General features: G+C 37.2%; 1 protein-coding gene and 1 pseudogene across 1 annotated transcript in view; one reads left to right on the top strand and one right to left on the bottom strand.

Annotated features, from left to right (window-relative positions):
- NRXN1 (neurexin 1) overlaps nt 1-21736 on the top strand; it is a 1110288-nt gene that overhangs the window by 269836 nt on the left and 818716 nt on the right. The gene's annotated exons all lie outside the window — the stretch shown is intronic.
- Nucleotides 18469-18891, bottom strand: LOC125126906 (protein mago nashi homolog; annotated as a pseudogene).

Genomic DNA, 21736 nt, shown 5'->3' on the forward strand with positions numbered 1-21736 from the left:
CACTGAACTTTTCTTTAAACTCATATTTTCTTAAAAACATTATGTGTTATGTCCATCAAGGCAACCAAATTGTAAGTTTCTTGAGGACAAAAGTCACTTCATTCATTTATTTATTACTTCATTGTAGGTTCTTAAGTGGTGAGTAGTATTAGGATTGTGTGTTTTTTTGAGAATCATTCTGGCAAGAATGTACAGTTTGGAATGGCATGGGGAGATGGAGATGGAAACTGAAGGTCATCAGAAAGTTTCCTGTAGTGATTTTCTTTGTTTTCTCATGTAATCTCCCATCATTATTCTTCCAGGATGATGGAACGACATTGCTACATCTTTTTAGAGCAATCTGTAGCCTCTTTTTCCCCCTATCTCAGTTAGCTCTAAGATTGCATGGTCACTAACTTTGATAATGCTGGTGCCTGATTCAGTTCAGCAGAGATTCCTTGAGGGTCCAGTGTGTGCTAGGACTCAGATAATTTCTGTAGCCTCTTTTGTTCCCCTATCTCAGTTAGCTATAAGATTGCATGGTCACTAACTTTGATAATGCTGGTGCCTGATTCACTTCAGCAGAGATTCTTGAGTGTCCAGTGTGTGCTAGGACTCAGATAATTTCCATGGTTCACGTGAAATTAAGACATGAAGCTTAGAATTTTAGAGGGGCTACATTTCACCCTGTGGGGTGGGCATGGAATATCTGAAGGGTTGAAAAATAGTCCTTTCAAAGTAAAAAATGTTTAACTTTAGTTAGCACTTACAGCTTACAATTTAAGCTAGAAACTTCAACTCTCCACAAGTCTGCTATTTTCAAGTATTGAGCATTTACCTATAATTAACAAATGGGCTGAACTCTTTTTCTACAATTGAGGTAACATAATTTAATTCAAAATGGCAATAATTGAGTTTTGCCAAAACATGCATCCCTATACTCCAGCCAGAATGTAATAGATGCGTCTAGGAATGTAATAGATGCGTCTAGGATTCAGGCAATGGTAAAGCCCATATTAGGATGGGTCTCAGGCCGTATCTGAACTGTGCTGTAAGATGCACTCTAGTGCAATGTAACTGTGAGTGGATCAATAGCAAGAAAAATATTTTAGTGGAGCCAGGGTTCCCTGATGCATCCTTATAAATCCTTCTATGCTTGAAAGAAAAAAAAAAATCTATCTAATCTGTTTATCTGTATATCTAGCTGTCTATCTATAATTATATATATAAACTATATACATACACACATACAGTCATGTCACTGAAAAAACTTATTCCACTAATGTAAAAAATAGGTCTTATTTTCTGAGACTGATCATCAATCATTAAAAAAAATTTAAAAATTATATGAACATTCATGGAGTTCTCTGCTGGCTAAATAGGTTAAGGTCCAACGTTGTCACTGCTGTGGCGTGGGTCAGTCCCTGCCCTAGGAACATCCACATGCCATGGGCGTGGCCAAAAAAAAAAAAGATTTTGCTTAACTCCTGCGATGTTTTTATGTTATTTCTCTGACAAATCTTGTCCACCTATCAAGTCATAACAAAACCAACTGGTATATGTTTCAAAGCAGCTGTTAATGGCAACATCTGACCGAAAGTTCTGCCGTGGATGTACAAGGAAGTATGAGTTAAGCAGAACTGCTGCAGAATACAAATGCCCTTTATTAGTGACTTTCTGGCTGCCTTGGCTTCTAACCCCCATAGCAGACAGTACAATTCCCAGACATTATTTGCTCAGCATCGGATTTGGATTTTTGATTTCTGAATTCTGTGTGTGGTGCTGAACTAATTTTTCTTTATTTTGTCCAGGCTGTCAATTTTTGACACTGGATGGTCATGTTAATTCCCCATTTCTTCCCCAAAGCAGATGCCCAGGTTTTTCAGTTTCATGGCAATCATTTTTGAAGGATTCATGAAAGTATAAATTTTCTTTATCATCATAATAAGGCTTGACAAATGGTCCTAAAGGATCAGGTAGAATTTCCTTGTAGCTGGGTGAGTTCGTTGTAATCAGGCTGTTTCCAGGCAACGTGTCCCATGGTTACTGGTTTCTTAATGTCTCTAAAGCTGGAATCTCATTCTGCAAAGGAGTGAGAAACCTTGGGAAAATAAATACAGAGAAAGTGATTTCTCACTCCTTCTCTTTTGAACAAACCACTCTAAGCATTGATTTTGACTATGTGTATCCTACCTTTGCATTTTCAAAAATGTATAATATTTCTACAAATAAGACATCCAGAGAAACCAGACCTTGCCCCAGGGGAATGATGTTAGCACATTAGAGAGACAGCAGGTTTCCTTGCTGGAGATTAGGGGAATGTCTGTGATTGAATCCAATAACCCATCTGTGATCCTATAGGCTTGTTTTAGACTGTTGTTGCTTAACTGCAGATCTTAAGGGCTGCCTTCCAGAATTAGAAGAGATCTCTTTGGTGCTGTTTAAAACATAGTCAACTGAGTGGTGCTGTGGAAAAGGGGGAGACTCTATAGCAGAACCCAGAAACCATAGCTTTATCTCTGAGCATTGCCAAAGCCTCAAAAATTGATGTGAAAGAACAATTTACAGGAGTTCCCACTGTGGCCCAGTGGAAACAAATCTGACTAGAATCCATAAGATGTGGGTTCCACTTTCTGTAGCTGTGGTGTAGGCCGCCAGCTGTAGCTCTGATAAAGCCCAAGCCTGGGAACATCCATTCATATGCTGTGGGTGTGGCCCTAAGAAGCAAAAAAAAAAAAAGAACAATTTACATTTCTTCTGTACATGTTTTTAGGAAAACATGAGGTATTAACACTTAACCACCTACTGTATTTTCCAGGGAGCTGGATAGCTGAGACCATGTCCTGAAAAATCCCAAGAAAAGTTTTGGTGTTCAAGTTTTGACTACTTGTGGATGTGTGTATGTTCTTGTTGTTTGTGGTGATTGTTGCTTTGACAACTGAGATTCCAGAATCCAAAAGAGTTCTTGGAATTGGATGGAGTGGTTGGAAGGTGAGAAGCTGACAGAGCTGTGAACTCTCAATGTATGAGTCTCACTAGGGTGAGAACTTCCCACATGGAGAATGACAGTAACCCAGCTGCACCCAGCTATCTCTTCCATCTAAAATCTTCTCTGGGGATACTGCCCATCACTGAATACTAGAGACTTAGAGACAGAAATGACATTAGAGACCTAGTCAAATGCGTTTCTATTATAAGAAAAGGAACAGAAGCCTAACTAAAATTGACTCCTTACTTAGCTATTTCTTTTTTTGTTAGCTATGATTTTCAACTACAACTTGTAACTTCTTAACTCTGAGTTCAGTGCCCTTTTCATTAGAACGTTTCACATGCTTCCTACACTTGGTTAAGAAATATAGAATCCCCAAAAATGGTCTAAACATGTCTTCTTTTGCATCAAGGAAAGAACCACATCAGACTCATGAGAAAAGATGTTGGGTGTGTGTTTCTAAAAATGCACAGGTCCCAGGCCTGAGCAGAAATTCAAGGCAGAAATCCTATTGAGAATTAGAAATACAGTTAGTGTTTTTATAATTTGTCTTTATATCAACAAATGAGAGCATGATAAATTATAAGCCAGAATTAACTACCTGATGTAATTTAGTATTCACAATTATAAATCTGAATTCTTCCAATGTTTCTTTAGTGTGCAGCTATGTATTTGGGCATGTTTATAAAAAACAAACATTAATTACATGTCCCTATTTTATTACATACATGGCCCAGAGTTGGAATGTATTAATAATGTAAATTGCATTGCATTGGTAAATTCAAACCAACAGCATATGAAAATCTGAATGCATTATTCAGGATATTCTTCACTGGTAAAGGAATATTTGTTGTTTAGCAAAGATATTTACAATTGCATTGTAATACCTTCAGAGATTTCCTGGTCTAGTGGACTATGACTTTCTCAAGGGCAAACTATTTTCTATTCATATTTTCATCTCCAGTGCCTTAGCATAGTGCCAGAAATCTAGTAGTCCCTGCATTAATGTTCATTGAATTGTCTGATACAAATTCTCTGTGCCAAATAAACATTTAGGAGGACAGATTGATTTGGTAAGCATTTTTGGAAAATCTGTATTACAACATTATACAAAATAACTGAGCACTTTAGATTTTAAAATTAATTCATTCTGCAGTCAAATTTACAATTTAGTTGAGGGAGAAGATGTAAAAATGATTAATTACAGTACAAGATGCTGTGTGATAATAAAGATGTATTATTGTATAAAACCAATTAAACCAGTACATTGAAAAAAAATACAACTGCACAACCTAAGGCATTTTTAAATTTAGCATTTAAAGCAAATGCTATTATAATGCTCATGCATTTTTCCCCATGGCTGTGAATTCTCTCATTTTTATTAGGTGAAGCCTAAACAATTTCCCTGGTCAGCTTCCTTCAGCATGTGGGGTTCCTCGAAATTAATTGATATAGTTGCCCAAATTCTCATGGAAGTCCTTCATCTGGTAATTGTATTCAAGGCATTTCATTGATTTTACTTTTACTCAACTTTTTAAATGGTTTTCCCATCTTTGACATGGCTTGGTGTGAACAAAGGTGTTGGTTCATTCCTTTAGACAAATCCCCAGGTACTATTTGTTTTATTTAGGTAGACTTTCACTAATTAGTATATCACTAAGTATACAGTAATGCTGAACTTTCTACCCTGCCCTGTATGATAGCTCTTATAATCTGTGAAGCAATGCAGTCCCAATAATTGACATATTGGGTGACCATGGTGACCTGTCTTTGTGGATTTTATCTACCTTTTATCCAAAAGAAGATGCCTTTAAAACATTCATAGGTGAGGTTGGACAGCCACAAACCATGTTAATTGATGTCATTTCATTCTATGTGAGATTAATCCCATCATACTCCATTATTAACACTAGAAATATTATGGAACTTGGATAAATCCTGAAGCCTTGTTTGATTTCTAGGAACACCTATAATCCTATCTTGCCAACCCTCCCTACCCACCCATGTGAAGTCTCCTGCCCTCTGTTGTTATTTAACTCAACAATCCCTGGGGAGGGAGTTTTTTTTTTTTTTTTTTTTTTTTTTTTAAATGAACATTTGAGGGCCTTTCCTATGAGATTCAGTATTTTAGTATTGGCCAGGATGTGCATTTGTGTAAGCTGTTCAGGTCCTTCTGATATAGTTCCCAGAGTTCCCTTGTGGTGCAGCAGGTTAAGGATCTGGCATTGTCAGTGTAGTGGCTTGGGTCTCTGCTATGGTACAGATTCAGTCCCACACCAGGAAACTTCCATATGACATGGGCATGCCTCCCCCTAAAAGATTTCAATTCCCTCACCTTGACCCCATCCCATCCATGTAAACACCTCAGCCATAAATCATAGGGAAAATGCTTAGCCAAGCAAGTCAGAGTCCATTTCTGTTCTTTCTGATGGTTAGAAACCTCTTTTCCCTGGTCCTTCCTAATTTATGTGGTTCTTGGAAGAAATGTAAAAGCAATATATTCTTTAAAAAGCTGTTCATTCTTACAAATCTTCTTTTAAAATAAAGCTGACTGTGATACAAGACAGTTGAGAGCTTTATTGTAGCACATAGGCTCTAATTGTCTAATTATCTGTCTAGATGCAAAGGGCTAGGTCATTCAAAATTCCCTTCCTCCCCTTGGGTATAAAGACCCATGAGACTGTTAACTTTTGGTTTCCCAATGGCAAGGAATTAATTTAAGATATTGCTGGTATACATTGATTTGTCTGTCAGTATCTTTCCATTCCTATCTCACAATAGCTCCTGCTTTGTTGAGCTTTAGAAAGCTTAAAACTTCCTGCTCACTGTTTTTATTTTTGTTTTCACCAGTTTCCTGTCCTCTAACCCCCACTCCTTGCCCCCATACTCAAATTTTTATGAAATACTTACAAGGAGTGTGACTAAAGTACTGTGCAGATGCCTTGGTATTCTGGATATGCATATCTTCCCACTAGTTCTTTTTGATGCATGCAGAAGCCTTGATTGTAACTGTGTTTGATGCCTTATATGCATTCTCTTCAGTTCCCTTCTCCCTCAAGCATGCACACGCCTTGTCAGCCTTCCGTTGGTCAAGGCCAGCTACTAAGTGTAACTTTGGGCTTGGTGCTCAACTGCTCTGAGTCTGTTTCCTCATATGTAAAATGGGTATACTGATAAGCATACTATCAATAGGGATTTTTGTGTTTGTTTAACAGTCATGTGAGGATAACTGAAAAAGTCATAGCAGAGTTTCTGATACAGAGTAAATGTTCAGTGTGTGTTAATCATTTTCATCTTCTCTGTAGCTGGAGCTGAAATAGTTCCTAAAGTATTGCCCTCCTTCTTAACTCAGTATAGAGATCATGTTTTATTGGTGCATTTAAAGTATGATTTGGCTGTTACTTGTTCAACTTGGGATTCTTTAGGAATACCTTTGCTTTATGTCATGTCTTCCCATAGTTCCCTAGGAGCAGGTGTTGTTTGTTCAGCATTGCTCAATGGCTGGCACATAGTAGATAGTCAATAAATATACTTGTGGAAGGGAGGGAAGGAGGGGGAAGGGGAGGAAGATAGTTGATGTCTCTGCCGCTCTGAATGGGCTTTTGCCTGTAAATCTCTTCTTGGCCAGTGGAATAAAAGAATCCTTAGAACAGAGAGATACAGACTGAGGTGTTGGTAGGGAGTGATGTTTCTTCTTAAAGCAAAAGGAAGTGCAGATGGATGTGGCCCAGTCTTAACCTTCTCTTTAGTTCTCGTGCTTCCCTGTGATGTGTCACGTGTCATCTCAGTGGGAGTGTCATTGGAGGGGAAAGTAGGACACTCCTAAGTTCCAAGAGGAACAAGTCAGTTGAAAATTTGTCATAATTCAGTAAAAGGAGATGTCCCCTTTATTTTTTATGGCAAAATTATTCTGTGGAGGAAACAGCAGGGAAGGCAGGTCACTAGCTGTTATAGGCTTTTTCATTACTCTGTATAGGAAATCTCATAACTGACTTCATAGGATGAAATATCACCTTCAGCAGCAGAGTTACAAGACGAAAGTGGAGAACTCTGACATGTACTGGAAGAAAACTAATCTTTCTGTGCTGCGCTTCTTCCTTTTTTCCTTCCACATGTTGGCTAGGAAGCAAAATTGGAAATTTTGTTCCTAAATATACAGTTTTAGTTAATTAATTTTAATGCATCCAGTATTTATTAGGCGCCATCTGTAATAATGATGATAATAGTAATAATGATAATATTTTGAAGAGAAAGAGGAATCATTAAACTAAGCTCTTATTAGTATTAAGCATTAATTAAGCTATATATCTCATATGTCTTATCCTACTTAATAGTCACAAAAACCAGTGGAGTAGTCATTGTTATTTCACAGATGGAATAATTGAGGCCTGGAGAAATTAAATAAGAAGTAATTAGCTGTTAAATAACAGAGAGACCTGATCGTAGTTTTCTCTGGCCCTACAGCCAAAAACACATGGTCTAGAGTGTGTTTTGGGCAGTCAGAAAAAGAAATAACAAATGGAGATTAAGTAATGGTCACATCATATAGATTTCAATTATAGAAACTAATCTGTTCTTATAGAAACTTGGATAAATAGCTAAAAAATAATAATAATCTCATTATAAAACTGGAGAAGCTGGCTCTAAAAGTACTTTGTGTGTGAATTTCCTAACCATTCCATTATACTGTACTGAATCACTTTATTTTTCATGGCTTTTTGAGATGTCTTCTCATTCATCCATTCATGTATTCATTCAGTCATTGTCTGGAGCCAAACACAATGCTAGACATTGCATGCAAGGGATAAAAAGGAAAAGAAAAGAAAAAAAAAAACCCAAAGCTAATAAGACACCTTCCTTGGCCTAAAGAGCCAAGTGAGTCCAGTGAGATGTGAGATGGTGACAGAAGCTAAAGAGGTAATTACTGTGTGATACATTGTGATAAGGACCATGGTAATTTAATGCTAAAGGAAAAGAAGGGGGCTCCTAAAAGCCCTTCAGAGACCTAAGGGGCCCCTGGGAGGAAGTGATAAGGAAGAGGGTCTTAAAGAGCAGAAGCTAAGTAGCCTGCTTAGTGAGGTAAGGGTCAGCCAGGAAGAACAGCTTATGCAAAAGCTCTAAAGAAATGACTGATGCTGTTTAGAGAACTGCACAAAATGCTACAGGATGGGAGCTGGGCTAGGAAAGGAGGAGGGGATCAGAGGTCAGGGAGACAGGGGCTGGAAAACAGGAAAGGTCAGAACAGAAGTGGTAGGCTTCTTTATCTTGCTAAGAAGTTTGGACTTCCCCAGAAGGGGGATGGTGAGACACTGAAGGACTTATTTAACAAGAGGGTATGACAGAATGGGGCTTGCACTTAGCAAGCCAGGTTGAAAATTAGTTGGTTGAGGTCCTGGTTAGAAGAATAGAACTGGAGGTGGGAATTCCAGCTGGGAGGATATTGAGTGAGATACATGAAGTTTCAGAGACTGGAACAATGTAAATAAATAAAGATGCTGGCTGTGAGCAGTTTCTCTCACCTCTAGGTAAGGCAACCATGGAAGGACGTGTCATATTACACATGCTCCACCCAGCATGCCTACCTCACCTGCCTTGGAGATTTGGTGTCCCCATCAGCCCCCTCCCCTGCATATGCACACACAGCAATCTCTGGGTACAGGATTTTTTTTTTGAAGTGTTGGGACTAGATGTGGTTGTGAGTGTAAGTATGGTAAGAGTGCATAGTGGCTTGCTGTAGGAGAGATTATTTGAGCAGGGAGAGTTATCTCCAGCTGCTTTATAAAGCCCCTGGAGGAGAGACTTCTCATTAGAGGAGACTCCATAAAGGAGGTGGCCCTCTGTCTAGGTCTGGGGCAATAGATAAGGCTTGACGGATAGGATGAAGGGAACCAAAAGAGAGGTGCCTCGGAGTTCCTACTGTGGCTCAGTGGTTAAGGAACCCAACTAGTATCCATGAGGACGCAGGTTTGATCCTTGACCTCACTCAGTGGGTTAAGGATCCAGCATTGTTGTGAGCTGTGGTGTAGATTGCAGACACGGCTTGGATCTCATTTTGCTGTGGCTGTGGTATAGGGTGGCAGCTACAGCTCTGATTTGACCCCAGCCTAGGAACTTCCTTATGCTGTGGGTGCAGCCCTAAAAAGACCAAAAAAAAAAAAAAAAGATGGGCCTCAGTAGAGGCCTGTAGTTGGAACAAATAATGTTTGACTAATACCCTTCCCGTGTGCCATAAAATACAAGATCCCTACTCTGAATTTACAGAGGCTGGGTTCTCTGGACTCTCTCATGCTGATGAAAAGATGTGTTGAAACTTGCCTAATAACTCAGTGAAGGGACAGATCCATTTTCTAAGCTCTCAGTGGAATATTGAACACCAACTTGAGGCCTTTGAAGAATAATGAATCATAACAATTGACGTGTTTGAGTAGTACAGGATCAGGCTGTGTGCAGTGAGATTTTTACAAATGACCTATGTGCAGTCACCACTAAATAGAGTTTCTTGAAGCGTAAACTGAGTCTATGATCTCCTTGTGCCAAAGCTGTAATTCTCCTAGAAGCAGCTTCCTGAGACTTGGTAAGTAGAGAACACCTTTCCTCCAAATAAGTAGTGGTGCTACATGTAGGAGTGATCTTCACTCTGATGATTTTTATTCATTGTTTACTAAATAAAGGAAAACCCAGGTCACTTAGATTTGATAATGCTAAACACCGGTCAAGAAAGGCTCCAGTTTAAATAACAAAATTCTTGGCCATGGTGGTCCCATCTCTGCTATCCACGGAATGAAACGGCATACACATATTCACCCCCATGTCTCTCACTGAAGCAAAAATAGACCACAAAGCTTTATTCTGAAGCTTACTGATGCTTCTGATATACTAGCCTATTATAATTGTATCTTGCATTTTCACAACATATATTATTTTCAGTGAGGTTTTCATGCACTGTCTCATTGAATTCTTTCCAGCCATTTGCTTATTTTATCTGATAGATCCAGTTGCTGAGATACGTAATTGATTTTTTTGATTGATCAATTAAATGATTGATTTTTTTTCTGCATCGTATGCTAAGATGGTGGCAATATTGGTGACTGATTCTTCCTCAAGTGCCTCTCGTTTTATTCCAGTATTCTGCATATGTGTAAGTTACCTGGAAGCCTAGGCTAAGAAGACATCCTTCTTATGCAGGACACATCCCCAAATGTGGAACTTCAGAGCTTTGGAAGTCTCTGAATTCCAGGCTTTCATCAGCTCCATTTCTGACTAGTCAATAGGACATTACACCCAACCCACTTACAAGATTTACAAATGTTACTCTTAGACAGACAAAGGAGGATTTGTACGAGGATTTTATTCATTCTTATCTTGAAGTATACATGCATAGGCCACATGTGATTTACCCCCAACATTTCACTATTATAAACAAAGGTGATTTGTTCAGAATGAGAATTATTTATCTATTTTTATTGAAGTGGAGTTGACTTACAATATTCTGTTAGTTTTGGGTATACAGCATAGTTGAAGATAATCCTCATGTTAATTAATAATTTAGAAACCCTTGTGCATAGTTTTCTGATACATTCCCTTGGGCCATAATCATTTTATGGGATGAAAACTCAACTCATCAATCTGTCTAGGAAATTAGCTCCAAACTCCCTTGGAAAGAATCCGTATTCTAGAATAGACACAGTCATAGATTTGTGATTACTTTGGTGAAGATAGACAAATGAGAGCTCTCAAAAGTGGTTTTTCTTTTAGTTTTTATGTGAAGTTGATCTGTATGCAGTGTGGACAAAAGGGAGAAAAAAAGATAGTATTACTTTGGAAAGAGAAACAAAGAAGCAGTGAAGAATGCCACCAACCTAATTCATTTCTGGGTGGAAAAAAAAAGAAAAAGCCAGAATAATGGTTATTTACACATAGCTCATAAGAATGAAGATATAATCAACCTTTGCTTCTTGCCTTTTAATTAATAAAATTCCAGTACATTAAATATTAAATAAGCCTTTAGATTTCATTGGCATCTAGATTTGGCCTTTTCTCTAATCTTGGTAACTGGAGAGTCAGCCATTAAGTAAACGTCAGCAGTTCTAAGCATCAGACTTGTAGTTTTTGCCATGAAATGACAGGAAGCATAAGGAAAAGAGATACCAACATGCTTGGATCTAAGAAAAGGGCATTTGCATTGCATTGGATCTGGTCCCCTTGTTTGTTAAACTATCCCTGTTTCCTGTAAACTATCTTCTGTTTCTGAGAAACTGGAAATTCTCCGATGGGCGAGGTCCTAACTAATCTCCTTTAACTGCAGACTTGAGGCACTTCTGTAACAAAGCAATAGATAGAGCGAGCTATCTATTCAATTCTAAAAAGTACAGAGATTCCTTCAAGGTAGAGAGTGAAAATGGTGTCATTCTGCTTGCTGCCATCTCCCCTGTGAGCATGTCAGGAGATCTTATGGGCTGATATTGGCAAGAAATTCTAGTTCTTGGGAAGACCGAGACCTCAGACGTTGCATCCCTGCCACTAGTCTTGTTTCCTTCAACTTTTTCTTGGGTATCGTACTAGTGACAATATAATTGGTAGGTTTGCCTGGTATTATTTGTACTCTATTCAGGTAGCACTCATATTACTCAGGTTGTCCTATACCAAACAATACTTTATTGAGTGCTTTATTGAGAACTTTAAAAAAAAAAAAAAAGAATAGTGTGTATGTGTAATGGGAGATATTAAGACTTATTTTCTGTGTCTTTCATGTTATTTGCCATAGTCTCTCTGGTTACAAAATCACTATCAATCTGCTCTCCTTTTCTTCCTGCTTTATTTCTTTCTTTCCATATCCTTTATTTCTCCTTTTCTTCCTGCTTTATTTCTTTCTTTCCATATCCTTTTCTTTACTGGTTCTATAACTATTTTGTCTTAACTCAGGTATCTGAACCTGGGATCCTGTAGTTGGTTACTAAATGTGTTTCTCTGCATATTTGAGAGGCACCATTTGTCTTCATGCTAACACTTTAATACAGAAATCCTGTCATTCAGGAGGAATAAGATTGACTTCAGTGTGTCACCAAGAAAACCATCCCATTTAAAAACAAAAAAGCATTTCTCACATTAGCCTGCTACACTTCCTTAAAGCATTTTTTAGCCACAGCAACACAGCCATTTTTCAGACTTCCAGCTAAAGATTAGGCTTTTAGTTTTAACACATAAATACCCAACAGGGATGGATTATTTTTACAATGACAAAATATTTATTGATTTTATTAGGAACAAAAAAAATGCTCTAGGGAGGAAGGTAAAAAATATATACCTATAATTCCAATACTGTTAAATCTTGATTTTTATGTCCTAATCTTTTTATGTGTATAATATAAACCACACATTTTGAGATCATGTTAATCTTAACATATTAGAATGTTTTTCTATTCCACTAACATTTACAAAAATTAACTGCCTATTCTTTATGTGAGTATACTGATATGCTTAGTATTTTACTATTATTGGAGTGTTTCACCAGCAACTTTGCTTTCTTAAGTAATTCTGCAGTGAACACCTTTGTGCAGAAAACGTTTTGTTTCTTTAGGATAACTTCCTGATGTGAATTAATAGGGCAAAAGGGATGAACGTTTTCAGGCTCTTGATAAAAATCTCTTAATAGGTTGTTGAAAACGACTTTTTTTTTTTTTTTTTGGTCTAGGCGAGTCAGTGTTTTTCTTGTCATTCTGTTTAAGCTCTTTCTAAATAAATGTGTTTTAATGTACTTAAATGATCATAATTTCTATACTGGTATCCAGAATGCACTTTTCTTTATTCTGAGCTTCACTGTAACCCCATATTTGTGAGATGAAAAGTTCAATGCTTATAATTTTCTTTTAGGTGAAGCTAGACCTAGAGAATAGGGGTGTCAGACTCAGGATGGATGATTTGGCCAACATCCACTCTCTCATTGCTAAGGAGATAGGTAATACTAGAGAAAGATCCCTGTGGGAGTAGAAGAGATTGTAGCAAAAGGAAGTGAAAAGAAAAGCCTTGAGAGTTTTATACAGATACACAGCTCACAATTCTGCTCACAAACCAGAGTCTCTTCATAAACTTTCAGCAAGGCAAATTAAGTAGGCCTGTTCTTTCTTATTTCACCCCTATTCTGTTCTTTGCTGTCCCTTCGGATACATTTTGGTCACTCCTTTCACATTGAGTGACCTTGATTTCTATCAGATTCTGATTTTACTGCATAAGTATGTAATATATTAGGGTAAGGGCAGCCTCAATGCATTTTTTTCAGCTCTCCTCCAAGTCTGGCCCTTATTTTAGGGAAGTTCCAGGAATCTTCCGAGAGTGATTTGACCTAGTATTTAAGAACTGTTGAGTTATTTCTATCGTTGTTGTTATTGTTAGCTTAAATGTATAATGTGGCCCAGTTTGAGTCTATCTCATTTTCCTCAGGGGATTAGAAACAGTTTTTTTTTTTTTCCCTCAGGGGAAAAAGGATGTCTTGCTTTTCTCCTGGTTTAAAGCCCAGCATTTTACGAATCTTCTTTGGACCTAGAATCAAATGCTAAACCTAGTTACAATACGTAATGAAGATTAATCCTATCATTTTTGGATCACAGACTCTTTACGGCCAGTGAGTTTTACCATCTGAAGAGAAAGAGAAATAGTTCCTTAGGAAGGAGCTTAGCTTGGTGCTTCATAATGAAGCTCTCTGTTTTGTGTTTAGTTGGTGGTAAATGGGATACAGAATGTTTCAATATGCATTACTGGATTTTGTGCTCACAAAATGGATTTGAAAAGCAGGTCAGGATGTAGTCACCTGTTTTACAGATGGAGAAACCGAGACTCCAAAGGTTAAGTGGCTTATTGAGGGTCATACAAGTAGAAGTTATGGAGGTGAGATTTCTAAGCTAGTTTTATTTGGACAGTATCATACTGTGTAAAGTGAATGGGCTGTAATGAAGTTTATAGTCACTTAAGATATGTCTCATTGCAGGAAGGCTGTGGCTGGGAGACAGAAAAAATAAGCAGATTGATCAAAGAGAGGATGATTATGACTGCGAAGAAACAGAGGAGAGAGTTTCCACTGATCTGAGACTAGGTCGATTTCAGAAAGGTTATGGTTGATTTGCATCAATGGGAGATACTAGTGAAAGTTAACTGGTGCAAGACAGAAAATGCTTCAGACAATCATTATGTGGCCTGAACCCTCACAATCAAGATAGAGACTGACAATTTTTGAAGAGACTTGTGAAATGAGATCAATATTTTAAAAATGTCTTTGTTCAATAAATATCTGACTTTTCAGTAGAAAATAAATTCCAGTTTCTATATAAAAACAACTTGACATTTTTCAGTAATACTTTTTAATGAGCATTGCTCTGAGCTATAATATAATGAAATTTGCTTAAAAGTAGAACAGGCTGGTAATACTTGGCAGAACAAAGAGGCATATGGTAAAACAGTTGTGATTTATTGGCAAAGGCTTTCAATTTTTGGAAAGCTAGATGCTTTCAGCAGAGTGGACTGCATCTTGATATTCAGTCCCAAAAAGGAAACATGGCAAAACAATATGCTTAGATTACACTGGTCTGATATATATTTAAAGCATTATTCCCTTTGAATTTATGGTTATAAATACAGGCTGTGTTCATGTTGCAAAGTAAAATAGACATTTGAAATTTTCCTGATATGTCGTATTTTCATACCATTTCATATGACATCTAGAAAAGTGTGGCATTTTCGAGGGCAAGGAGTTGATGGTTTGGAAAGGAAAAGCAGGTGATTCTCCTTCTCGCATTGTGTTAGTGTTGGGTGTTGAATTTAGTTTCCTACAAATTTATTTTAACTGTTCTCTCAATCTTAATTTTATGATGATAAAAAGATTTACCTTTTCAACAGACTTTAAGTGTACAAGGTATTGTTAGCTATAAACATTTTTACTAAATCATAAGAGAATGTGGATATGTAAGGTAAACTAGGAACATACTGTTTGAGTAAAATCACTCAGAGTGAGATCAATATCTCATCTGAAGACCAGCGATCCCACAAGTAGGCCTGATTACCCAAACACCAAATGGCATTTCCTTTGTCTTTTATAGAGAACAGGCTATTTTTGTCCTTATGATTTAAGAAATCTCAAATGAGCAGTGAATGAATCACCTGTCCGTTTTCCTTTTATGGTATATTAATTCAATATGTTTATCAAAGCCATTTATTTTCCTGGAATATTGTTTTATTCTTCAATTAAACCGGTACATTAATGCCTTGAGGAATTCCCCCTAACCCTCAACTTGTCATCATGAATTTATTGAAATGTAGCAAATGGTAAAATAACGAGCTGCCAAATGGCTTCCTTTTGGTTTCACTAATTTATGTTTGTGGCTTGTCAGTCACACTCTATACACAGCTAGAAATTTGCAGCTGAGGAAAAATTCTCCCACTTAGGGATTACCTTGTCAGATTGCATGGAACATGATATAATAATTTTTTTTTTCTTTTTATTCCCCTACCTCATCTCTCTTACAAAGTTTCCTGAAAACATGTAGGGTTTTTTTTTTTTTTCCTAGCACTTTAACCTTTTGAGTACTTATTTCCTTCCCTTTTCTGGTAATCTCTTCTTGTACCAGCTTCAGGAGAGAGATAAGGACATAAAAGATAGCTGGAAATGGTTATAATAATGCTGCTAATAATAATAGTCTATCATGTAAGCTGGCCTGTAAGAGGGTGACGGAGTCCCTGAGGTTTCACTGCCAGGCTGGACTGAAAATCAAGTTGTGCATGGGCGGGATTAGTCACTTGTAGACTGTCGTGATGCTTTTGTTTTCTTTCTTCCGTTTGTGCTGCCTGTAATGGAGAGGTGGCGCAGCATCTCATTTGTTTTTGCTGGGAGTCTCCCCTGTTCAACATGCTCAACACGTCTACTTCCCATTGTGATTTCCTCACAACCTGTTCCTCTTCTGTATAGGTATATAAAGTCATGAGACTTAAACCATCTCAGCCTTATTTTGTTCTCTTATTTTTGTTCTATAATCGTAGCCATCTTGAAAACCCTAGTGGAATCCTTTTCTTCCCCCCCAAAGATTAGAGGCAGGGGGGAGAAACGTCACAAATATTTCACCAAGTTCAAATAATACTAAACCACTAAACTTATGGAGCATACAAATCATTTAACACCAAGATTAAATAATGAAGTTTTTTGGATATGTGCTTTTTTTTTCCTCAGATGAAGTATAATAAATAAACCATGTCAGTTATAATAGGATTCAGTTGAATAGTATTTCTACAAAGAGCATATCAAGTAAAGATGATTTTTAAATTTGAATTAAATGCATCTAATTATCAACTATTACATTGCTTAATTTGGGGGGCAGTTTTAAGGAACACGACTCATTTGTCTCACATGTTTTAAACACATTATAGAGGATTAGAAATCACTATATTATTATTCCTTCTAATCTTCAAGAGAGTCTAAATATTGCAGCAATCCCTGAATTGTCAATGCCTCTGGATCTTGGAATAAAATAAAATGGGTGCCTTGGAAAAACCTGCTATTTGTTCACTTTTATCATGGTGTTGTATTTAACAGGGCTTTCATTGAATACACATAATGGGGAGAAATCTGTTCTGAAATTTAAATTAATGAAAGCTTTTTAAAATGGCTTCCAAATAAAAAATTTAGGCTTCTTTTCAGAGCATGGGTAAGGATGGGAATTCTGATTAGCTACACAATGTAGATTGCTTCATGCTTCATCTCTGCAAATCAGCAGTTTGAAATCCTGTAGTTAGCATTGGGTGCTCTCCAGTAAGATTTTATGAACATCAGCTTGGTATTTGGCAGAAATACAATGTCAGTTGTCCAGACATCATTTTTCTCAATGAGCACATGTTTATATGTTAAATAATCACAGAACCAAATCAATTACAGTTTTATTTCCATTGGCAGAGGTTAATGCCCTGTGTGGTATATTTACACATCAGAAGGCTAAGCATTGTGAACCTTGGAGGTAAGGAATAGTTATACAAAAGGGGATGATAGGTAGGCCAAAGAATTGTTGTTTCTTGAGTATGTTAGTTTATCTGAGTTTTTGGCTTACTTTGTAAAATAATTCAGTTGGACTAATGATGCTAAAAGGGGCTGCTTGAGTCTGAATCAGCACTTGTACCAACCTCTGTATAAACCAGTGCTTTAAGAGCTTCTGTGCTCAGGGTAACTATTCTGAATTGAACAGGCTGGGTTGAATTTCAATAGTAACTATTTCCTAGTTCTTATTAATATTTGCCAGGCACCATGCTATGTGATTGAGAGTGTGCATGGCTTTAACCTTCAGAACAGGTCTGATGGGCCCTTCTCTTAAGCATCCCGGAGAAGTGACATTTGCAGAAGGTTTTGCTTAAGTTATGTTCTGAGTTCATCCCTACATCTGGAAAATGGCTCATTGAATTGTCTGGTTATTTTTTCCTCTCCTTTTTGGCCAAGAGCAAGTAGGCTGTTAGAAGGCTGAGGAGAGATTCTTCCACTCTAAAGAATCATTAAAACTGGGGATTACACAGGCTTTTCCATACCTTTGTACACTCAGAGGACATTGATCATATGCTGTCACAAGCCCTGTATTTACAAAAGATGGTAAGTAAGGTGGAGCCTATTTCTGCTCTGAGAACTGCAGCTTCTTTCATCTTCTCAGGCAAACTTTTATTAATTTGCATGCAAGGCAGTTTGACTTCCATAGTCAGTTTTGCTGCTATCACTTGGAAGTTTATTTCCCCTAGTGTCTGTACAAGCCCTACTTTGGGAGAATATGGAATCAGACCCTAGAGAATTCTTTCTTTAAGAGAGCACACTTTGCTAACTCAGTCCTACTTCAAGGGAAAATACAAATTTATTTATCCATTTACAATTGCAAGTGGATACAGTAGTGTTCAATGGACTAAATATTCAAGCAATAAACTCTTATTTATTCAAAGCTATGAAAACAGCTCTATTAATATTATGATTAAGCCAGCCATGGGAGCTATTACATTCAAATTAAGGCTTTCACTGGCCTAGCTTTGCACAAGTGACCTATCTCTCAAAACTTTCAAGTAGACCTTAGGTGCCACCTGTGCCACTGCCACCTCTTCCTTTCACCCTCTTCTTAAATCAGAATGTCTTCTTTGTCCTATTTTCTCAAAGTGTGTTCTTATTGTATAGAAAGCTATTAATAAAAAGCAAATATAACAAAGAAAGGGCCAGTCCCATAAGCATTATTCATGAGGGAATATATATCTTTGTTGTTAATATGTATCATTCTGTATTTTGCTTTAATAAACATAGTTGTTGAGTATGATGTTCTGAACATTTATGTCTTATTCCCTTTGAAGCTAATAGGTGAAACTTACTTTTTGCTACTTATTTATTAAAGACCATCATTTATCGTTTACAAAAAATATTGCCCAGATATACACAAGAGTGTCCTGATAATGGTAATGAAAAGCGACTACTCCTACCGCCGCTTGTGTCCATACCAGTATTCAGTCTAGGTTGGCTTAATCTTGAAGCCTATTCCAATCAGACTGAAGACCAAACACTTCAGGTCCTGAGCATGATAATATAATACTCATAAGCTCTCTGGATTCTTGGGTTGATTGACATCAATGAGGGAACCAATTTTTGATGTTGTGAAAGAAATACGTTCATCTCCAATGATGATTTCAAGCTTATTTTGGCTCCCTGGGTCAGGAGGAGGCCACAAAGCATCATCCTTGGGAATTTCATTTTCATCAGTTATTATTTTCAGTTCCTCCATCACATTTTTGTGTACATAAGCCTCCTTTCTGAGCATGACATCATTTTTATAATCGCTGTTGTTGGCATATATCAGTTTCCTGTCAGGTCAGAACTCAAACCTGAGGAATTCAGGGTTGAACTTGCCCTAATAACCCAGGTAGTAACACAGAAGTCACTCTCCATGGCTCTGAAAATTGGTTTTAATTTCAAGGAAATCTACATTCACTTAGGCCAGCTAATTAGTACTTGCATAGGCTCTTTGGTGGTAGTTAGAAAAACTTGCATAGGAATTTTGGCACTAGAATAAGAAAACATTAAAGCAGTCAGGAACTCAAATTTCCAAAAATCATGGAATTCATTGACTTTTAGACTTGCCAGGCAGGAAAGAAGTGCTTTGGTTTTCCTTGCCTTGCCTTCACTTTCCTTTTTTTTTTTTTATGTTTTTCCACATCTAGTGAGCCACCTATAAGAAAAGAACAGTCAATTTTTAAGTGAAATTTTATAATTTTTACTTAATAGTAAATAACTGAAACAAACCAACAAAATTTCTAGGGAACCCCCCCCAAAGAAAAGAAAACAAGTTAAAAAGTGATGGGTTGTCAGATAAGAGCTCTAAGAAAGAAATCTGATGGAGTTCCCATCATGGCACAGCAGAAACGAATCTGACTAGTATCCATGAGGATGCGGCTTCAATTCCTGGCCTTAGTGGGTCTGGGATCCAGCGTTGCCGTGAGCTGTGGTGTAGGTTGAAGATGCTTGGATCCTACGTTGCTGTGGCTGTGGCTGGCAGCTGTAGCTCCGATTCAACCCCTAGCCTGGGAACCTCCATATACTTTGGGTGCAGCCCTGAAAGGCAAAAAAAAAAAAAAAAAGAAAGAAATTTGACCTTAAAACAGTATAGGCTTCTATCATTACTATCACTATTATTATTTTAATTTGTATAAAACTTGCTGATGGTAGGATATGAATTGCAGTATCTGGTAAGATCTCCTTTTCCAATTTATGGCAGTGTAAGTCATGTTCCCAATGTCTATCAGATCTTAATTTTGCATATTGTCAATATGGAAGACCTATGCTAACAATGACTGTCAGTGATATTAGGTAAGGTCTTTCATTTTAAAACCATAAATATAGGATTGTGAACAATATCATTCTCTCTTACAAACTTTCACAACTGAACTAACCTTTTAGTTTGAGTAGTAGTGGATGGTGTGGTTAAGATGTCTCTGTTACAATTCTATTTCAACCATTGATTTACTGGGTAACCTTGGACGTGTTCCTTACTCTTTCTGAATCTCAGCTCCCTCATTTGTAGAATGGAAAGTTGGCTTCAGATGACCTTCAGATGGAAAGATGGCTTCCAGATATTAAATATTATAATTTTACAAATTAACTCTTCTATATGGCCAGTTAGATTGATTACTCCACCAGCAGATATTTATCTGAAGGAACAAATTTATATTCAGTCTAAAATTGTCATGTTATTCCTCTTTATAAATCCTTTAAAGATAACCATATTCTTTTTATATTGATGCAATGATGCTTTGTTAGAGATATTTTATTTCTTGTGAGCCTATGTTTCCTCCTCCCAAATTGTCTCTGAGGCTAGGCAGCTGCCAAGGATTATGTACTACCTCCTGGGAAATTGTCCAGAACAAAAATGGAATCAGGAAAGGATGTAGAGCACCAACTGGGATCAAGTTCTGACCCTTTACTCTCCGTGACAAAAATAATGGAATTCATTGGCTTCTAGAGTATAACATAGATAAGGGTCAGAAGCCAACAAGGCAGAATGAATTGTTATGCCACATCTTCTTGGAATGGACTACTTTTAAGGCAGCTTGTAGCATCTTTGGACAACAGTAGGAGTGGCTGTCTCAGGTATAATACATAAATAACCATTTTATAAATCTGATGTATATCAACTTAGATGTTTGATCCAGATAAGTGAAAGAAAATCTGAGGATGGGTGGGGGATTTTGAAAAACTTAAGATACAGAGACCAGCTTTTTCATAAAGCATCAGTTCCTAGCATCACTGTCAGTAGGCCTGGTTATCTTGTCTGTCTGTGAGATTGAGCTGTCAGGAAGCTTTCTTTGTTGGACTTCGGCATTAGACATACTTGCTGTATGAACTTCTGCAAAACTTAAACCAGACACTCACTGACAATAGGTATTATCTGAAGCAATATATTCCTCAGAGAAATGAAAAGTTGTGTATCTGATTTGGGGGGTCTCTTAACTCAGCCAGTTGAGTATTTTTATTGCCTTATAGAAATTTATAGTTGTCAGTGGCAGTTGGGACTCCAATTTTAAGCATTTGCCTAATTAGGCACATTAGTGAAATAGGTGATTCCGGGTGAGGAGCTATCAATTACTACAGATTTTTCCAGCTCCCAAACTAAACGTGTCCCAAACAAGGAAGCTGAAAAAGCCTTGAAAACTGTTTGAGGGATTTGGGGATTATTTATAATTTACCATGGTGCCTTTGTTGTATTGATTATAACTTTCTGTGCTTACAGGGATTAATTAATAAGACTAAATATGAAAGGCTGCACACTAATGTCATTAACAGGAATCATAATTACAGAACATAATTGCCAATAATTCTTCAATGGTTATTTGGTAATCAGATTCTTTTGAGGTTAAATGAAATCAAATAGGCGTTTTATTCATAGAGATATTAGCTGTACAGTAATGCATAAGCACACTTGTCACTCAACCTCATCAATGCCAAAGGAGGCCTGTGGTATTTCCAGGAGTAGTTGAGTAAGGTCTTTTTACAGGGCCAGGATAAGGTGCCGGGTGAAAGTAGAGCCTTTGGAGTTTAAGAAACATAGATTCTAGTCTTGGTTGTGTTACTAGTTGAATGATCTCTGACATCCACCAACCCCTAACAAACCTCTGTTTCTTTATCTATCAGTAAAGGCAGTGCCTAGCTGATGATGTCTTTGAAATTAAGTGAAATAATGCTTGTGAAATATTTAATATCATGTATAGTACATGGTAGGTACAGTT

Source organism: Phacochoerus africanus, chromosome 5 (genome assembly GCF_016906955.1).
Source record: "Phacochoerus africanus isolate WHEZ1 chromosome 5, ROS_Pafr_v1, whole genome shotgun sequence".
Taxonomy (NCBI): Eukaryota; Metazoa; Chordata; class Mammalia; order Artiodactyla; family Suidae; genus Phacochoerus; species Phacochoerus africanus.